Source organism: Eublepharis macularius, chromosome 12 (assembly GCF_028583425.1).
Source record: "Eublepharis macularius isolate TG4126 chromosome 12, MPM_Emac_v1.0, whole genome shotgun sequence".
Lineage (NCBI taxonomy): Eukaryota > Metazoa > Chordata > Lepidosauria > Squamata > Eublepharidae > Eublepharis > Eublepharis macularius.
Window position 1 is genome coordinate 434558 of NC_072801.1, and position 18521 is coordinate 453078.

Consider the following 18521-nt stretch of genomic DNA (forward strand, 5'->3'; position numbering starts at 1 on the left):
ATATCTGAACTATATCACCATCTTTGGATTTTCACCAACGTTGGCACTTGGCATAAATTCTTCACATGGATCCAGAGGAGTAAGCCGTGTTAGTCTGCAGTAGCAAAATAGAAAAGAGTCCAGTAGCACCTTTAAGCCTAACCAACTTTACTGTAGCATAAGAATGCATCTGACGAAGAGTGTAATGAAATGGTTGCCAGGGGTGAAATGAGTGCCAGTTGCTGTTAATCCGTCTTTAAAGAAAGGGGAGGAAATGTTCCCCCTGAGGGTTGTTGGGCTGTGGGGCCAGGGAGGGGCCTGCAGGAGTCTTGGTGTGGGACGCCCTTCTTCCTGGACTACAACTCCCAGCTGCCCCGGGCCAAGAAAGGGTGGGAAAAATAAGGGGTGGAGCCTGAATGGGGAGACTCAGCCGATCCTGAGGGGGAAAAGGTCAGTTAGGCTCTTTCTTTGGTTGAAGGAGGAGAGGGTCCTGCTTCTGGGTGAGACCCGGGTGCCGAGGCCCTAAGTGTGGAGGGCCTGGGAGGCAGCAGAAAGGGAATAAGAGGTGAGCCTTCCCTCAGACCACCAGCCCCTAAAGGTAGAGTAAGGAAAGCAGACGGTGCTTCTCTTCAGTTTGATTTTCTGTCCTAGGAGTTCTGAACCTGCTTCCTATATAGTGCTCTGTATATAGTTATTAAATTATACTCTTTTGGAATATAAAGGACCTTGTGGTGCTCTGACTACGTAAGCTCCCCCACTTGGCATGCTACAGGGAGGGAGGGAGCCCGGGAGAAACTGATCAGGCCAGACCTTGGTGGGTTGCCAGTTCTCCAGGGCCGAACCAAAGATTGGGTAATTCACTTCCCAGTACGGAAATTCAGCCGGAAGGGTCTCACTACCCCTCAGTCAGGCGGTGTACAAATCAGTGAGTGGTGGCAGCGATGAAGAGAGTGAGCCACGCCCACCAGGGACGGTGGGAGGTGGATAGCGGGGCTAGCAGGCCGTTGACGGCTCAGTTGCCCGGACTGAGAGCCAGCGCCCGTTCTGCCACAAAGAGAACTGTGGTTCTCAAAAGTTTATGCTACAGTAAAGTTGGTTAGTCTTAAAGGTGCCACTGGACTCTTTTCTATTCTTTATATGGATAGTCTCTTTTCCCCAGAAAACATGCAAATCCCCTTTGCCCCAAAAGTCCCACTTCATGTGCCAGGTCAAGTTAAAAACTTCTGGTCTCCTACCAGGTCATAGCAACAGCGGATCCAAAGTGAATACTGAACCTTGGTCTCCTGGCTTCCAGTCCAATACTCTGGGCTACTACACCGAGCTGGCTGCTGAACAGGCATGCTGGGGCGAAATGGGGACCGTGAGCAGCAGCACAAACCCAGAAGCAAGTTGCCATTAAGATGCACAGGCGTGGGGGGTGGGGGGGTTGGTGATCCGATCCTCCTCGGTACACCCGAGAAACCATCCAGCACCCTGCCTACGTGCAACCTGGGGTCTTGCATGGAGACGCATGACACCCTTCACTTCCCCCCCACTCTGGCTGCTCCTGTAGCATACTGCTTTAGTGGTTGGGCTGTAAATCAGTGTACTTTGGGTTCAAATCCTACTACTGCCTGGAGCTCAGCAGGTGGCCTTGAGGGTGAGCCACTCCGCTCAGCCCTGCTCCCCAGCTATATTGTGGGGATAATAATAACACTTTTTTCACTGCTCTGAGTGGGGTGCTAATCCATCTAGGAGAGCAGTATATAAGCACAGTTGTTGTTATTGCTAGGAACAAAGCCCATTGTGGGGAAAAATACGAGCTCTAGAAAGGGGAGGGCTGGCAGACGGGCATTGACACCTGCTCTGCTCCTGAGCCCTGTTGGGTGAAGGGGGGGGGCATTGCCGCCTGCTCCGCACCTGATCCCGTCCTGGTGAAGGGGGGGGGCAGGAATTGCCACATGCTCCGCATCTGATTCCCGCTGGGTGAAGGGGGGACAGGCATTGCCACCTGCTCCGCACCTGATTCCCACCAAGTGAAGGAGGGACAGGCATTGCTACCAGTTCTCTGCTCTTGATCCCATCTGGATGAAGAGTGGGGGCATTGCTGCCTGCTCCTCGCCTGATCTTGGCCGTGTGAAGGGGCAGGAATTGCCACATGCTCCATGCATGACCTCAGCTGTGTGAAGTGGAGAGCTTTGCCGCCTGCTCTGCTCCTGATCCCGGCTGGGTGACGGGGAGGCAAGCATTGCCACCTGCTCCACACCTGATCCTTGACAGGGTGCTCTGCACTGGGTGAAGGGGGGGCATTGCTGCCTGCTCCACATCTGATCCCAGCCGTGTGATGGGAGGGGCGAGCATTGCCACATGCTCACTGCCTGATTCCCGCCTGATGAAGGGGGCAGGCATTGCTGCCTTTTCCACGTCCCAATTGCCGCTGGCTGAAGGGAGGGGGGTGGGAGGGAGGGATGGGCTGCCTTGCCTACGCTTCCCACCGCAGCGTGCTGTCTGGAGGCATGGGCTTCCTCGCCTGGACTTTCTGCCACAGTGGCACCCTCTGGAGGCACACCAGGATAAAAAGTGAGTCATTTGAAACACAGTTTGCCTTTTATATAATAGGACTGGGTCCATGGAAAGTATTCCTGTAACTTCGGAAAGCCTCCTCTTGATTTTATACCTTAATTGGTTAAGGTTCACTTTTGAAACTGCCATGTTTGGGAATAGTGGACCCTTCTGGGGGACTTGGCATTTGCTTCTAGTCAGCTAATCTTTCTGGCACAGGAGAAAAGCTAACGGTGACTGGAGATGGACACTCTCTCTCGAAGCTGCCCTTTAGGAGGGCATACGTCTGACGCGCACCAGCACTAGGAAGCCCCTTCAAGACACTGCAGCTGGTCCGTGGGAGCCAAAGCTCTCCTGGGGAAAGATCTTTTCCTTCTGGAGAGGATTTTTCTCTAGACGCAGCAGGTGCCCGGCTCTTCCTGGGCCTGCCTGTTTATCTTTGCAGAACTTCTTCCTTGTTAACTAATCTGAATTAGTCACCATAACTCTGTCACTATCTTTGGGTTTGGTGAACAGACACCTGCTCAGTCGTTCCACACTCAAGTCCTCAGTGGGGCATTTTGACTAGATGGATTGATTTTTTTAAATGACAGCATCTGTTTGCTTGTACACATTTATTTAAAATTCTTCCCCTGGCGAGTATCATGGGAGCTTGCTGAGTAATAACCAGCTGTGTGAATTAGCAAGGAGAGGAAGCAGCTATTTGATCTGTGAAGGAAGATGCAGGCAAGGCCAGGAGTAATTATAAACACCCAACAGATGCCCTGAAGGCAGAGTCCCAGGAAGGGACTTGGACATGAGTAGAACTGATGACCCACGTCCCGGAGCTGGACTCCGAGCACTGTGTCCTCCCCTCTATGCATGTAGGCAAGCTCTGAACCCTCACTCCTGGCAGGTCAGTTTCAATGAACTGGCTCTTGCCCCCCTTTATCTCTCTGCTCTTCACCAGGTCTGCTGGTGCCCTAGTCCCATTTGTCCTGTTTGGCAGCCATGCAGGCCCCAGCAGGGCATTTGGGCTGTGTCCAGATCTGACTGATGGTTGGCAGGAACATGGACTATGCAAGAACCAACTTGGCTGGTGCCTGACCAGGTAGCCCTGTGTTTTGCAGAGGAGCGAGAGAACGCCAGACTTTGCAGTGGTCTTAGTTGCCTAAGAAGATGGCAAACGGTGTGGGCTTCTCCCCTTGCCCAAGTGGGAGGTGCTTCCACCCATGCCTGGGTGCTTGCGGGGTCCCCTAGATAGGAGAGAGAGGAAGGGGATGGATCAGTCATAGGTGCCAAATTAACTGTTCCACTCAAGTGAGCCTCTGTGGATAAGTGGGCCGTTCCTGCTCCAGACATCAGCAGCGCCAGGCATTCCAAGGGCGCCCCTCGCCTCTGAGCATTGTGATGGAGCGTGGAGTGCGTAATGACCGCAATGTCTTTATCAACCTGTTCTCAGCATTGTGTTTTTATCAGGGCCATCTGCTCTGTGGAGAGTGGCAGCTGCCAGGCCCCACAAATTGCTCTGCTGTGTACTTTCATGTAGAACAACATATTGCCATAATTTCCCTGGTATTACAAGATGAAATAACTGTAATGAAGATAAGGAAGGGGACATTATTCCTGTGCTGCACACTGGACAGTCTTACATTGGCAAGGAGTGCTTCTGCCTGTTCCCTGAAAGTTACAGAAAACCCAACTGGCTTTTGCATTCTGGTGGCTAAGCAAGGCTGCTGAGTTTGCATTCTTGCATGTCTGCTTGGAGAATGGCTGCTGTTAGCAAGGCGTGCTTGGCCAGCCCTTTTTCTGGACAGATCAAGGCCTCCTCTGGAAATGCAGCCTCTTCCTCCTCATTAGTTGCTTCCTCCTCTTCCTTTTCCCTCTGACAGTTCACACCAGGCCCAGGGATTTTCTTCAGTCCCTTCGGTTCAGAGTTTCTGGCCCTTCCCTGGCTATCCAGTCAACTGTGCTGAGTTTCCTTATAGGGTTGCTAGATGGGGTCTGGACTGATACTGGACCGAGGGGAGGGGGGAACTTAATATTTCTGAATGCACACAGCTTGCCATCTCCCAGGGCAGTGTGATGATATCTCTACAGGAAGTGCTGTCATCACATCACCCTCCCCCCAACTTCTGGGCACCACTTGTGGGCAGCACCATGCAGCCGCAGGAGGTTGGCTGGATGTCCAGGCTGGCCGGCCACTTCCCCTGTCCAGCAGCAGTGCTGTACAGCCTCAGGAGGCTAGGGGGCTGGGCAGGGCAACCAATGGAGGATGGGGAGGGCCTGGGCCAGATGTCCAGTATTTGGGGAATGTTTTTCCCAGACAGTTCCCCAAAATACCAGACTGTCCAGGCAAAAACCAGATACCCGGCAACCCTATGTCCTTATGGGCCTCCCTTCGGCCCCAGTACTAACTCCTTTTGTATCTGATGGGGTGTGGTCTCTGGACAGACATTGGATTCATTGCTCCCAGGGTCCCCCCCCCAAGTAAAAGCAGATCTTGAAAGAAGGAGTTTATTCAGAGATCAGGTTTTAGCTACAGCACCTGCAGAAGAAGGAACAAAGGGGTCCAATTATTACACAGAGTGGAGTATCTGGGGCAGTTTTTCAACTTTCCTTTTTATGAGCAAATAGCATTTGCCTCTGTAAGAGGGACATACAAGCATGTCCAGGATTGCTGTCAAAAGCACCACAATGGCTGGGCAGTGATTTTGTTTAGAGTTTGTTTGTTCATGTTGTGGAGAAATGCTTTGGGTAGCAGGTACCAGGTGGAAACTTACACTGCCTCTAGTGGACCCTGGGCAACCCCGGAGGGCAAGAAGGGGCAGTGCTCATGGATCAGTGGGACTATTCTGTCACACATTTCTTTTTCTATTTAAAAACAATGGAGGTGTTTTGCAAAATTTGAGAGTTAGAGCCTAAACTATATTATTAGGATAAGTGAACCTGAAAGGGAGCAGAAATTATACAGTATAGTTATAGAACAAATAAAAAAGGAAATAATTGAAAAGGATTTAATTTAACATGTAGGCAGGAAGCTTATTCTTTTGATCTTCACATGGAGAAGATTGTGGGGTGTGTGGGTTGGCCAGGGCGGGGGGACTGTATGCCTGTAATATCCATGCAGCAACACAGGTGACTTTCAGCTGTACACGCATGCATACACGCACACAGAGCCCTGCAGTATAACCAGAAGAAAATGATCTTTATTTAACTGCTGTGTGCTTAGCGGTGTTTCTCCCACCATTACCTGAGGGTGGGAGGGGGAACTAGCAATACTCAAGAACAATTTGTCACAGGAAGCAAGGAATTAAGTGAGGAATTAATTGCACTACATACCATGCAGGGGAGTTTTTGATAAAGCAAAAAGCAATTATCCAAGCTGGAATTTAGGCTCTTAGCTAATAGCCCTAAAGTGCCATGAGTTTTTAATATCCCTGTAAAAATACTCACCTGTTCTTGAAACTGTAACTTCCAACACCAGGTATTTACGTCCACTTGCAGATAGATCTGCTCCAGGGTTCCTTGGTGGTTTTGTTTCAGTGATGCAGCTATTGACTATCACAGTCTACCCAGAAGGGAGACTCGTGCGTGCTCGCCCCCTCTTTGAGTACATGTCCATGGCAGTGTTTTGGGGGCACACGTCTCCTCTGTGCTGGCTTTTACTTAAAAGAGAGCCCACAGCTAGTAGAGACCTAGCAGAACCTCTGGGCAGCTTCTACCCCAATCTCTTACTAACGGATGGGAAATGGTGTCTGCTCGATCAGTATCTGACTATCTCATATGGGGTTTTTTATTATTCAGATATTTGTATCGCGTTTTACTCTTGCAAAAAGGAGTCAAAGTGGCTTATAAAAGCCTAAAGTTCTCTTGAAAGTACTGAGCACTGGAGGATCCCCCCCCCCCCCCACACACACACCAGAAGTCTTTGGGTGTTCTTTTGGTCATCTTCAGGTATAAAGGGTTGGCCTGCTGTGGATGATTGAGGAGGCAAGTATTTGCCCTCTGGCTGCAGAACAGATGCTAATTTCCCTTTCCCACACACATCTCCAGCTCATGTGGCCTTTGTCCTGCCCTTCTCCCCTTAATAGGAGTCCCCCCCCCAATATGTACGCATGCTCTTCCATGGGGCTCACTAAGCCGAGACTGCTATCCTAAGGTCCTGTGCTAAGAACCTAAACTCTTGAGAGTGCCTGTGAAGGGCCTTTTTGGTTCCTTCTGCTCTGGCACATCCAGCTCCAGGGCGACTCTTTGTTTTCAGCTTTGTGACCACACAGGTCCTCTGTGTTAATAAATACTGGGTAAGTTTACTCTGGCATCTTTTACTGTGTTTTAAATGTGTTACCAGGATCTGCATGTAGCACAGAAATTAAGTTAGGCTTGGATTTTATTACCCCCTTTATTTAATTCCTCTTAACTGTTGCTTTCAAGCTGTGAACCAGCTGTTGACTGTGAAAAAGGAATTTTAATTTGAAAGGAGCATCTTAAAGCTTCCTGTAAGAGATACAAGTCATCTCTATGGTAATAGTATTCACTGAGGCTGGGAGCCACTATTCTGTTACCCGTCATGAAGTGCCCCGGAGCCTGACTCAGAGACCAAAGCATTGTGCTTGCAAACGAGTGGGTCTGTCCCCTAACCAGCACCAAGCTGGCAGGGGAAGAAGCTGCTGGAGTGGGAGCCCCTCACAGCAGCCAGAGCAGCACCTCAACCCGCCTCAACTTGACCCCAGAGTTCTTCAGGGACAGCTTGTGAGACAGGACACAATGCACGACTACCTCTTCCATTTTTCTTTTTCTTTATTTATTTACGTCATTTATAGTCTGCCTTTCTCACGGAGACTCAAGCCGTATTACATAGTATGAGATTAGTGGTCAGCATAGGCAACATAGTGGTCAAGTCTGTGGTCCCTAGCTTGTTAGTGAAGCATCTCTTTGAGATCATCTCCCTACGATACAGCCCTCCCAGTTGGGTAAAAAGCCCTTTTGAATAATTCAGTTTTGCAGAAGGCCTGGAGAGTGGGGGCTCTCCTGACTTCCTCAGGTAGGCCATTCCATTGGGCAGGGGCCACCACAGAGATTGCCCGTGTACAGGCTGCTGTTGATTTCAACCATGTGCAGGTTGGCACCTGCAAGAGACCCTGTTCAGATGAGTGAAGCTGCTGTGAAGGGATATAGGGAGGGGGTGATCCCATAGGTATGCTGAACCAATGCCATGAAGAGCCGTGTATGTGATAACTTGAAATGAGCATGGTAACTGATAGGTAGCCAATGGAGTGACTGCAGGATGGGAATGATGTTCGTGCTCCTTCTCACTCCTAATAACAGCCAAGCTGCAGCGTTTTGTACCAACTGGAGTCTCCTAGTTAATTTAGACAGGAGACCTATATATAGTGCTTTACAATAGTCAAGTCTTGATGTCACCACAGCATGGATCCAGGTGGCCAGGTCGGCCGTATCGAGGTAGGAAGCCATCTTCCAGGCTAGAGTGAGGTTGTAGAAAGCATTTTTTTGGTGGTTGCCTTAACTCGCTTTTCTAGTAGTAGCACTGGATCCAATGTAACCCCTAGGCTCCTAACTGAGTCTGCAAGGATCAGACAAGCTCCATCGAAAGTGGGGAGTACAATGTCCTTCAAGATCTCTGCCTTCCCAATGAGCATCACTTCCATCTTGTCTTTAGAGAGTCTAAGGATGCTAAAGACTTTGTATATATGTTGAAGGTGCTCCAAGCCCTACCAGACAGCAGAAGATTCTTGTTGCAAACAAGGGCTGTTTTCACATGTCATTAACGTGCAACAGCATGCAACACTCACAGAATGGTGGCATCTTCATAGGGCTGCTGGGTAAGGGAGCAGAATGTAAGCCTCAGTCCTGCATCCATGCTGCCAAGATGGAGGGAGGAAGAGAAGAAGAGAGATGTTGCCTGGAACGATGCCAGAAAGAGAAAAAGTGAGAGGGAGGAAGTCAGGAGGGGGAAATCCTGAGAACAGCAATCTACATATCAAAGGATAGTCGGAACAGTAAACAGAGTGCCTTGACCTCTCTGTCTTTCTAACTCTTTGGTTTGTCCCCCTCTAAAACCCGAGGAAAGGGACAGCCCTGAATCCTCCTCTTCCAACAATTCATACATATGATCACCTAGCCCAATCTGTCAGGAGACACTCTGTGCAGATCATCGGTGTATTTCTTTCCAGCACAATGAGCTTAACTGGAGAGATGAGGATCCTTTGACAGGTCATATACTTTGTTCTCACATGTTAAGTATTGCTTGATGACAATTGTGTGCAAACTTGTCAATGATGTCAGCTGGAGCTTCCCATCTTCAAAGTCCTGATGCTGAACACAACTTTGAAAAAGCTCTTTCATCACACAGATCTCATACACCTCAGTGCTGGCAGTTAAGGTGCTCCAGTCTTACGCAGGAAACTCTCAACCTCATACAGGAAGTGAGGATGCACACAGATCTATATAATTTTAGCTGTTACTTTCAGGCACCATGTGCAATCTTCTCCCCAAGGTTGAACTCAGGGGGAACCTGCTTTTTCAGTTGCAACCAAAATGGGATTTGCATCACCATGACTGGCCAGACTTTGTGTCAACCACAAATCTATTTATTGATTTAATTTATATTACCTTTCTGGACGTAGTACATTCAAGGGGTCCACAAGAGAACTGTGCTAAAAGCCAGGGTGGTGTAGTGACTAGAGTGCTAGACTAGGATATAGGAGACTCCATTTTGAATCCCCACTCTGCCGCAGAAGCTCACGGGGGGCCTTGAGCCAGTCACACCCTTGCAGGGTTGCTGTAAAGATAAATTGGAAGAGGAGAACAATGGGGACTTCCGGTTTGGATTGATGGTGACCTGACATTGCCCAGGGAGCTGGGTGATCAAGAGCGACTGTTTTAGGCAGGCCAGGTGCTCAGGCTACCTGCTGCCACCCCTCTCCAGGTAGAAGAGGGGCTAGAACACTACAAGACCCTGAGAGCGAGTGATCTCGGCGACGGGGGGGTTCTGAATAAAGAATTCCTCCCACCGCCTTGAGGTCACCTCTGAGAAGGGCAAGCTAAAATCTCTGCAGAGCTCTTTAGAGTCAATTTTGACATAAGATCATCAGAAACCAAGCTTCAGCACCAGATCTGATCAACTTTGAATGTAAGAAACAGCATGAACAACCCAAATGGAATGAAGGTAACGATTACTATCTTATTTTTCAGACTAAAGATTAGAGGAAAGAGCCAAAAAAAAAGTGAAACTAATGAACTGAGCTGCTAGCGGAGTAGAAGAGGAATGCAATCCAGAAGAAGTTGTGGAAATTTGATAGAACTTTAAAACATTAAAGAAGAAAAATCAGGTTTGTTTACACATACCTGTGGCTTCGGAGGAGATAACAGCAGTGAGAGAGGGGAGGGAGCACGAGAGGAAATGGAGTAAACATCGTGAGACAATAGAAGACATCGAGTTTCGTGCGCTTTTTTGCCTAGAGGGGAGCCAACTCGGGGAGGAAGAGGGAACAGAGTAAAAGAAAAAAAGAGGGGAAAGACCACGAGACGGAGAAACTGAGAGGTTAAGAGGAAGTGAAAGCCTGCCATTTCGAGAAGGTAAAACGAGAAAGGAAGTTACCATAGAGAAATTGTGCCTGACATTTTGGTAAGGTCAAAATTGAAAAGACTTTAAAATAAAAGAAATTAACATTGATTGGCTTAAAATAGAAATAGAAGTGAACATTAAAAATGGAGCTCAGAAAGAGAGCCGACACTTGGGGTGGCGCAAAAGCTAGCCCAGGCATGACGAAGAAAGCGGATAAGGAATGGCAGACTGCTATAGAAGCGTTAGAAAAAAAAGTGTTAGATGGCAATAAAGAGTTGGGCCAATCTATGCAAAGAATGGAAGAAAGTTTGATTAAAAATGTAAAAGAATTAATAAAGGCAGAGGTGACAGAGTTGTCTAAAAATAAAGATGAAATTAAGAAGGAACTACAATCAACAAATCAAACAGTTCAAGAGGTGGAGCAAAAGACCTCTAGTTTAAAAGTGGAAAATCAAATACTACAAGAGTGTGTGGCAGTGATGGAATGTAAAATTACAGAAAACCAGTTGAGATTTAGGGGAGTGTCGGAGTCTACAACGCAGAACGTGCATGATCAGATAATTGCAATATTGGCAGAATTTTTAAACAAGCAGCCAGAAGAAATAGAAGCAAACTTGGATGTGGTATATAGAGTAAACTCCAGCTATGCCCAACAGAAAAAATTACCGAGAGATATAATTGTACAACTGACAACTAAAAGAATGAAAGAAGAAATTTTAAAAAGGCATTATGAAAGCCCTTTGGCAATGGAAGGATTATGAAAGAACTTCCTAGGAAAATTTTGCAAGAACGGAAAAAATATCGAGAATTAACGGGAAAACTGAGAGAGAAGAGTATCAGGTATAGGTGGGAAATACCTGAAGGATTGAGCTTCCATTTTCAATCTACACGAGTGAACATCAAGTCAAGACATGATATGACAGTGTTTTTGCTTGATAATGAAAGAGACTTTCCCGGAACTGTTAAAAAGTAGCATTATGGAGTACAAATTAATATCTTGGAATGTTAATGGACCGAACTCACCTCAAAAACGTAAAGCAATTTTTCATTGGCTAAAGAAACAAAATTGTAATATAATATGTTTGCAAGAAACACATATTAAAGAGCAAGATTTCAAATTTTTAAAAAGCAGACAGGAGAAGAATTTTTGGCCTCTGCAAAACAAAAGAGGGGTTGTGATATATGTAATGGAAGAATTGGAACCCAAATTAATTTTTAAAGATAAAGATGGAAGATATTTGGCAGTAGAAATAATGTTGAACTTTAAGAAGACCTTGGTCTTAGGAATTTATGCACCTAATGGAGCCAAAGATGATTTTTATAAGAAGATAATTCAAAATCTGGACCAATATTCATATGAGCAAATTTTAATGGCTGGAGATTTTAATGGCGTTGTTAATCTGCAGTTAGATAGGAAATTAAAGTCGCCTTAAAAAAAATCAGGGAAATTACCAAAATCTTTTTTTGAACTGGTACGACAAGAAAATTTGGAAGCCATATGGAGAAATTGGAATCCTAAAATAAAAGATTATATGTTCTACTCTGCAAGACACCAATCTTTTTCAAGAATTGACATGATTTGGACAACAAAAGAGTTAAGTCTGTTGACAAAGAAAATAGAGATGATGCCGAGGGTGAGTTCAGATCACAATCCAATGATGTGGAAAGTTTTGACGGGATACAGAAAATTTAGATGGAGATTAAATGAAGATCTTCTTCAGAGTCAAGACAACATGGAATTTATTCAAAGAGAGACGAAATACTTTTTTCAATATAACAGTGATCAGGAAGTGCCAACACATACGGTTTGGGATTCTTACAAAGCAGTGATGAGAGGGATCTTGATTACTTTGAATAGTAGGGAAAGGAAGAAAAAGGGGAAAAAATCCAAGAAATACAGGAAAAAATTTCCAAGAAGGAGCAAGAGTTGCAGAAAAGACCAGGGAAGAAGACAATAATTCAGGAAATTAAGATACTACAAGAGCAGCTGAGGGCCTTTGCTAATAAAGAATTGGAATGGAATTTAAAGACTTTACAGCAAAAATCTTTTGAAGGGGCTAATAAGCCAGGGAAATATCTAGCTTGGTAACTGAAAAGGAAAAGGGAGAAAAAAGTAATTGGAAAGATAGTCGAGGAAGGGAAAGAGATAATGGAACATCAAGGGATAAAAAGAGCATTTTATAAGTAGTATGGCAAACTATTTCAAAAAAGGATGATAGATTCAGAGAAAATAGATGGATATCTAGAAAAAGCAAGATTACCTAAGATTTCAAATACAATGAAAGAGTCATTAAACGCCTCAATTACAGAAGAAGAAATTTTAGAAGCCGTAAAGTCAACTAAGATAGGGAAAGCACTAGGTCCAGATGGAATCTCAGCAACATTTTATAAAGTAATGAAAAAAGACCTGGTGCAGACCCTATGTGGCGGAACGGGCGCTGGCTCTCAGTCCGGGCAACTGAGCCGCCGTCAATGGCCTGCTAGCCCCGCTATCTGCCTCCCACCGTCCCTGGTGGGCATGGCTCACCCTCTTCATCGCTGCCACCACTCACTGAATTGTACACCGCCTGACTGAGGAGCAGTGAGACCCCTCTGTCTGAATTTCCCTACTGGGAAGTGAATTCGCCAATCTTTGGGTGGGCCCTGGAGAATTGGCAACCCACCAGGTCTGGCTTGATCAGTTCTCCTGGGCTCCCTCCCTTCCTGTAGCGTGCCAAGTGGGGGAGCTTACATAGTCAGAGCACCACAAGGTCCTTTATATTCCAAAAAAGTATAATTTAATAACTATATACAGAGCACTATATACAAAGCAGGTAAAGGCACAACACATAGGGGTAGACCCCCTTGTTCAGAACTCCTAGGGCAGAAAATCAAACTGAAGAGAACCGCTGTCTGCTTTCCCTACCACACTGTTCCCTACTCTACATTAAGGGGGGGGGTCTGAGGGAAGGTTCACTCTTTTTGTTTCCTTTCTGCTGCCTCCCAGGCCCTCCACACTTAGGGCCTAGGCACCCGGGTTTCACCCAGCAGCAGGAGCCTCTCCTCCTTCAACCAAGAAGGAGCCTAACTGACGTTTTTCCCCTCAGGATCGGCTGAGTCAATTCCGGCCCCACCCCTTATTTTTCCCGCACTTTCCTGGCCCGGGGCAGCTGGGAATTGTAGTCCAGGAAGAAGGGCGTCCCACACCAAGACTCCTGCAGGCCTCTCCCTGGCCCGACAGCCCAACAACCTTCAGGGGGAACATTTCCTCCCCTTTCTTTAAAGACAGAATAACAGCAACTGGCACTCATTTCACCCCTGGTAACCATTTCGTTACACCTCCCCCTCCTCAGATTCGATGCGGAGGACCCCTCTTCCGAAGAAGCGGGGACTGGAGCCGAATCTCCCCAAAAGAGGGTATCATGTCTGCCAACTCAATAACTGGTGTGTCAACAACAAAACAAACATATAACCTACAAAACCTAATAATATCGTTACTCAAGAATATATAGTCTCTTCAGCCTCCGTCATCCTTCCTGGATAGGGAGTCAGCCACTACGTTGTCCCGTCCTGGGATGTGTTTTTGGCTATGGTAGGCTACCGGTTGTTTAGTCCCTTCCCAGTCTTGTAGCAGCACTTGACCATTGGCATGGTAAGGAGGACACTGAATAGGCCCCTGATCCCCAGTATCAATTCCATGTTTGGCCACACTGGTTCTTCCAGGCTCAGTTTTAAAAAGATCCTCATACCTGTGCAAGACTGTCAGGAGGTTCTCTCTCTCCTGGAGGGACACATTTGTTGGCCACACCAACTCCTTCCACTGGTCTGGTTCACTAAAGTATGCTAACACATCAGGGGGGTCCTCAGTCCCTTCCTCATCTAAGTCTCAGCCAATTATGTTTTTAAATGTTTTATTTAATGTTTTTAAATGTTTTTAAACATGTTTGTATTTGTTATCCGCCCTGAGCCTGCGAAAGCAGGGAGGGCGGAATATAAATATAATAAATTAAATTAAATTAAATTATAGTCAGCACCTCTTCTCTTCCCAAAAAGAGTTTCAACATGTTTATGTGAACCACTTTAGCCCCTTTTTCCAGCTTTCCCCGTCTCTACTACATAGGTAAGGTCATCCAGTTTGTCCACCACCACATGGGGTCCTTCCCATGCAGCCTTGAGCTTGTCAGTCCGGAGAGGCAGAAACACCATTACCTTGCCACCTATCTTGAAGGTTCTGGTTCTAGCAGTTTTGTCATACCAGTGACTCTGGTGGGCTTGGGCTTTGGCCAAATTTCCCTTTACCAGGGTCATCATGTCTTTCAACCTTTCCCTGAAAGAAAGGACATAGTCTACTACTGACCGTTTAGCCGTGGAGATTTTCTCCTCCCAATTCTCTCTTACAAGATCCAGTGGCCCCTGCACCTTCCTCCCGAACATCAGTTCAAAGGGAGAAAAGCCAGTTGAGTCTTGGGGTACCTCACAATAGGCAAACAACAGTTGGGGCAGTTTCTCGTCCCAATCCTGAGGATGCGAATTCACATATGCCTTCAACATTCCCTTTAAGGTACCATTGAACCTTTCAGTCAACCCATTGGTCTGAGGGTGGTATGCAGTCGTTTTTAAATGGTGTACCCCACAACACTTCCATAGACTCTCCATTAGGTCAGACAGGAAATTTTGGCCACAATCAGTTAAAATTTCTGTGGGAAACCCCAGCTGACAGAAAATCTTAACTAGAGCCCCAGCTACGACTAGTGCCTCAGTGGAAGCTAAAGGCATGGCTTCTGGATATTGTGTGGCATGATCTACTAATGTCAGTATGTATCTCTTCCCCCTCTGGGTGGGGGAATGGCCCCACAATGTCAATGCCTACCCTCTGGAAGGCTTCTCCCATAATAGGAAGGGGTTGTAAGGGGGCTTTGGTCTTACACCCCACCTTACCCACTCTCTGGCATGTTAGGCAGGTCCTGCAATACTCCCTCACATCTTGTGCCAGTTTAGGCCAGTAGAAATTCAATTGCAACCTCTGCCTTGTCTTGTTGGCACCTAGGTGCCCGGCACAAGGGATATCATGGGTTAGTCCCAGTAGGTCCCTTCTGTACTTAGCTGGTATTACTAGCTGTTTCACCACCTGCCCAGGATTTGGTTTCTCTTGCGGCCACCACATCCTATACAGCCTCCCTTGTTCCCATATGATTTGATCTATAGTTATTTTCAGAAGGCTCTCTTTCCTGCTGTATAGCAGCCTGCTGAAGAGATTCCAGGCTAGGATTCTGAGTCTCTTCCTTGAACTCCCCTGGATCTCCTAAACTGCCTGTAAATTGTTCCCTGCTGACCCCTTCTACAAGGTCATCGTTTTGTGGCTCCTGTATGAGCCTTTCTCCTCCCATTATCTCATCGTCTAGTGCTTCAGGGTGGTCCAATGGGAGATCTTCTGTGTCTGATGCCTCACCTTCCTCCCCCTGGAGCTGGTTACAGCTCTCCCCTTTTTCTGGATCAGGGATGGGTTGGACCCTCCCCTCTAAGGCTTCCCCCCAGGGTTAACTAACTCACTTTCCCCATGGGTCTCTTTTCTCCCTGGAACTGGGGTCAGCTGTTTTTCACCCTTTAAGGTCTGGCTGCGGGTTACTACATTTATGGGAAATTGGCCTGCCAGAAGGTCCCTGCCTAGCAGTACTGGGTAAGGTTGATCTGTCTTCACCCCCATCTCCATGAGATAAACCTTTTCCCTCCATTCCAGGGGCACCCTTACCACTGGTACCGTCTGAGATCCTCCACAAGCCCCCACAATCTTAAAAACCTTGTTTGGTAGTACATCAGCGTCAGATACAAGGTCAGACCTTATAAGCGAGATGGATGAACCCGTATCAGCATACCCTAGAACCAATTGGTCTTTTACCCTCACTGGTTCTACAAAATCAGCCCAATCATCAAGGGCCTTCATTGTGGCAAAGAGGCATTCATGTTGGATTAATGCCACCTCCCCTTCTTTCACCTTTGAGACAGCTGGCACCGTAGGAGTGGGGTTGGGAGATGCTGTTTGCAATTTAGGGCAAGTAATTTTTATATGCCCTGGGTCCCCACAATGATAACACGTTCGACTAGGGGCTTTGTTTCTCATGGGCATCTCTGGGGTTTTCTTAGGGCCCGCTGGGGTAATAACTTCCCTTCTCCATGGAGGAGGGCTTGGTTTTCCATCCCTCTGGCCCTGCCCCCTGCCCCATTTTTCCACTCCACCCCTTCTCGGTTGGCTACCAGCTTGTCTGCCAGGTCAGTGGCCTCAGCAAGGGTTCTGGGCTCCTTGTCCTTGATCAGGCATTGTAACTCCCTAGGCATCTTGCAGTACAACTGATCAAGGAGCATCAGTTGGGACACCCCCTTCATATCATTTACCTTGGCTTCAGTTAGCTAGCTTTCCCACATTTCTCCCAGTTTAGTACCATACTCCATATAGGATTTACACTGCAGTGGGCTTAAGGCCCTAAACTGTTTGCGAAAATGGTTGGGTCCCAACTGGAACCGTTTAAACACAGCTGACTTGAAATCTTTGAAGGCGCTTCCTCCTTCCTGGCTAGGCATGCTATGGTACACTGCAGCCAACTCCCCTGTCAAGATGCTGCAGAGGTAGGCCATGAAGTCTGTTTCTGCCAGACCCCACTGAGTTGCTGCCTTTTCGAAGTTGGACAAATAGAGTGACGGGTCTTCCCCCTCTTTATAGGGGACGAAATCCTTGGGAGGGACTCTGATCTTGTTGCTTTGACCCACTTGAAGGCGTTCATGTCTACGCTGCTCCTCCTGTGCCAGAAGACGCTGCTTTTCCATCTCCATCTCGGCTTTCTTCCTCTCCATCTCCATCTCGGTTTTCTTCATCTCCATCTTGGCTTTCTTCATCTCCCTCTCCATCTCGGCTTTCTTCATCTCCCTCTCCATCTCCATCTTGGCTTTCTTCATCTCCATCTTCATCTCTTGTTCCTGTCCCTGTCTGCGAGCTTCTGCCTGTCGCTGTATCTGTAGCAGGCGTATTCTTTCCAATTCTACTGCTTCAGAGGAGCTGGGCTTCTAAGGGGCAGCAGCTTTATAACGAGATGTCAGATGGTATTTCAGTTCATCCACCGTCATGTCTCCTGGATCAATAACTTGGACTCTACACTCATCCTGCAATTCATGCTTTTTCAGCGCAGAAAGTCTAGCAAGGATTTCTTTTTCCATGCTACCTAGCTAAACTGTCCCTACTCCGTAGCCCGAAAAAGAAACAGAAAGCCCTTTTTAGTCTGTTCAGTGTGTTTGTGCCTGCTAGGTGCTCTGGGGGGGTAGGTCTACCCCCCACTATTTGGTGCTCTGGTGTTCGATCCCCACCACTGCCACCACATGTGGCGGAACGGGCGCTGGCTCTCAGTCCGGGCAACTGAGCCGCCGTCAATGGCCTGCTAGCCCCGCTATCTGCCTCCCACCATCCCTGATGGGCATGGCTCACCTTCTTCATCGCTGCCACCACTCACTGAATTGTACACCGCCTGACTGAGGAGCAGTGAGACCCCTCTGTCTGAATTTCCCTACTGGGAAGTGAATTCGCCAATCTTTGGGTGGGCCCTGGAGAATTGGCAACCCACCAAGGTCTGGCCTGATCAGTTCTCCTGGGCTCCCTCCCTTCCTGTAGCGTGCCAAGTGGGGGAGCTTATGTAGTCAGAGCACCACAAGGTCCTTTATATTCCAAAAAAGTATAATTTAATAACTATATACAGAGCACTATATACAAAGCAGGTGAAGGCACAACACATAGGGGTAGACCCCCGTGTTCAGAACTCATAGGGCAGAAAATCAAACTGAAGAGAACCGCTGTCTGCTTTCCCTACCACACTGTTCCCTACTCTACTTTAAGGGGGTCTCAGGGAAGGTTCACCTTTTATTTCCTTTGTGCTGCCTCCCAGGCCCTCCACATTTAGGGCCTAGGCACCCGGGTTTCACCCAGCAGCAGGAGCCTCTCCTCCTTCAACCAAGGAGGAGCCTAACTGATGTTTTTCCCCTCAGGATCGGCTGAGTGTCTCAATTCCGGCCCCACCCCTTATTTTTCCCGCACTTTCCTGGCCCCGGGGCAGCTGGGAGTTGTAGTCCAGGAAGAAGGGCATCCCACACCAAGACTCCTGCAGGCCTCTCCCTGGCCCCACAGCCCAACAACCCTCAGGGGGATCATTTCCTCCCCTTTCTTTAAAGACAGAATAACAGCAACTGGCACTCATTTCACCCCTGGTAACCATTTCGTTGCACTCTACAAAAGTTGATGAATGAGATTATGAAGAAAAAAAACGTCTTCCAAACACATGGAACGAAGCAAGTATTTCATTGATCCCAGAAGAGTCACAAGATTTAACAGATGTTAAGAGTTACAGGCCCATATCTCTACTGAATAATGACAATAAAATTTTTGCAAGAATTTTAGCTGAAAGGCTTAAGAGATTTT